The following is a 3,092-nucleotide window of genomic DNA, read 5'->3' as shown; positions in this document are numbered from 1 at the left end:
TCTCAATTCCATAGTGTGGAGTGGTATCTGCCAGACAGCTGCCCAGTCAGGGACTACATTTCCCAGCTCCCTTGTGTCCAGTTGTGGCCATGTGACTAGTTCTCATCAAGGGAATACGAATGAGTGTGAGCGGTCACTTGAGGAAGCAAAGAAGGGGCTATAATTGCTCCAGACCTTCTTTACTCTTCTTCTATCTGGTTCCAGAGGACTCTGGGGCTCCAGGGCAGGGCCTCTCAAACTTCTATGTATAGGTGGTGCCTAACTTAATGATGGTTAGACTTACAATTGTTTGATGTTATGATGGTGTGAAAGTGATACAGTAGAAAGCATTCTTCAAGTACCCATAGAGCCATTCTGTTTTTTACTTTTAGTACAGTATTCAATAAATTGCATGAGGTATTCAACACTTTATTATTTATTTATTTTGAGACAGGATCTCACTCTGTCGCCCAGGCTGGTGTGCAGGGGTGCAATCACAGCTCACTGCAACTTTGACCTTCCTGGTCTCAGATGATCCTCCCACCTCAGCCTGCCGAGTAGCTCAGACCACAGACTTGTGCCACCACACCTAGCTAATTTTTGTATTTTTTTTTTTTTTTTGGTAGAGATCAGGTTTCATCATGTTGCCCAGGCTGGTCTCAAACTCCTGAACTCAAGGATTCATGTGTCTCCCAAAGTTTTGGGGTTACAGGCGTGAGCCACCGCACCCAGCCCTCAACACTTTATTCCACAATAGGCTTTGTGCTAGATGATTTTGTCCAACTATAGACTAATATAAGTGTTCTGAGCATTTTAAGGTAAGCAAGGCTAAGCTATGGTGTTTAGTAGGTTAGGTATAGTAAATGCATTTTCTGCTTACGATTATTTTTCAACTTACAATGGGTTTAGTGGGATGTAACCCCATCACAAGTTGAGGAGCATCTGTATATGAGTCACCTGGCCATGGGCATCTTCTTAAAATGCAGCTCTGAAACTGTAGGTCTAGGGTGGGGCCTGCCATCCTGCATTTCTGACAAGCTTGCAGGGATGTCCAAGCTGCTGGCACTCAGGCCAGTCTTTCAGAAGCGAGTCTCCTGGAGGATGGTGGAGCTGAAGAATGAAAGGAACACAGGGCTCTGAATCACTGCACAAGAAAGGCCACCTCTCCCTGCAACTTCTGACCTGTCACCTGAGTGAGGAATAAGCTTTTTTGGGGGGTTGGAGGGTGAGGGTTATTTGTCACGCAGCTAGTCTTCTAGAAGTAGTTCAGATGATTCACTGCTGCTGTTTTCAATATCTCGGCAGGGTAATTCAGGACAAAATCATCCCCGCTGCCCCTACTCCCTTAGCAAGGCTGTGTGTTCCAGATGACTGCTTTATGTTTTAAGGTATTTATACCTAACTGTGCATTTAAACCTTACAAAGCCCTCACCCTATACCATTAGTTCCTTGATGATGGTGGTGGTTAGAAAAAAAAAAATCTTGGTTTTGTCTTTGTTGACACAGATTAAAAACAGAGTGAAAATGTGTTTTGAGATTGGGTTGTGAGGAAATGGCCTCTTCTGGTGGGAAGGTCAGTGGAGAAAAGGCCATGAGGGACTTTGGTCTTGAGAGGCCAACGCAGGGAGTTCAGCTGGAGTCGCTTATCCAAGGGGCTGGCTGGTGAGTGGCAGGACCCCATTGCAGGCTGCAGGGCTGAGGTTGGTTGAAACAGCTCAAATGTGCTGCTTGACATGAGTAGCAGGAGCCCAGGCAGGGAGTCAAATGGGATATATAGGCTGTGTGTTTGTGTGTCTGTGTGTGCGCGCGCGCGTGTGTGTGTGTATTATTTAGAGGAGTTGCAATTGGAGCAGAGAGGCAGAGGGAGTCTGGACCAGTCCTGGCCCAGACTGGCAGAGGCCTTTTACACACTTCCTGCAAACATTCACAGTTTGAAGGCCGAGTCCATCTAAAGAATCCTGACCAGCTGGACACCATGTACCTGAATTCAGCCAAGGATATTAGTGGAAAGTTTCTCCCTGGGTTTGTATAAGGAAAGCTGGAACAAGAAGGCCTGCCCTGTCATTGTAACTCTGCTCCTGCCCTTGCCTTCCCTCACTGCAAAAAAAGCCAGGGCCAGGCCTCCTCAAGCCCTAATGGCTTCAAAGGCTGGGCCTCAGCATGAGGAGGAGAAAGTCCAGGGGAAAGAGTTATTGGGTTTATTTTGGATAAAGCACCTGAATGAGTCCCAGAAGCTTAGCTTTCATCCCAAGGGATGCTCAAATAACAGTATCAGGCTCCTGTGTCAGAACTTTGTAGACACAGCTGCAAACCTGAGGAAAATCACAAATTGCCCACTCTGACTCATCAGGGCTGCTTGCCAGGCTGAAAGCCATTCCTACTCAGTGATATGGTTTGGCTGTGTCCCAACCCAAATCTCACCTTGAATTGTAACTCCCACAATTCCCACATGTCATGGGAGAAACCCTGTGGGAGATAACTGAATCATGGGAGCAGGTCTTTCCTTTGCTGTTCTCATGATAGTGAATAAGTCTCATGAGATCTGATGGTTTTAAAAATGGGAGTTTCCCTGTACAAGCTCTTTTTGCTTGCTGCCATCCATGTAAAACATCACTTGCTCCTCCTTGCCTTCCACCATGATTGTGAGGCCTCCCCAGCCACGTGGAACTGTAAGTCCATTAAATGCTTTTTCCTGTATAAATTATCCAGTCTTGGGTATGTCTTTATCAGCAGTGTGAAAATGGACTAATACACTCAGGGAAATGATGTTGGATTTAGAGAAGAGACCAGTTCTAAAAAAATTATTCAACCTTCAGCAAGAATTCACTGAGCACCTATTCTATACTAGGCATAGTGAGTATTAATTCCACAGACATAAGATCAACTTTCAATCTACACCTTGGTGTTGGAGAAAAGGTCTTAGAACCTGGAAAGTGAGGGTTGTGAGTTGGTGTACTGATGACACCTGTCTGGGAATGTTCGTCACAGAATTGTAAATGTACCAGTGAGGCCTCCGGAGCCCTCCCTGAAAGGCTCATGCCTGCCCCAAGACAGAAGTTCAGGAAGGCTGAGCTTGGTGTCTCCAGCCTCCAGGACTCGGGAGCCTACAGCAC

This window comes from Theropithecus gelada, chromosome 3 (genome assembly GCF_003255815.1).
Source record: "Theropithecus gelada isolate Dixy chromosome 3, Tgel_1.0, whole genome shotgun sequence".
NCBI classification, from domain to species: domain Eukaryota; kingdom Metazoa; phylum Chordata; class Mammalia; order Primates; family Cercopithecidae; genus Theropithecus; species Theropithecus gelada.
The sequence above is the reverse complement of the archived record's forward strand: the minus strand, read 5'-3'. Positions refer to the sequence as shown.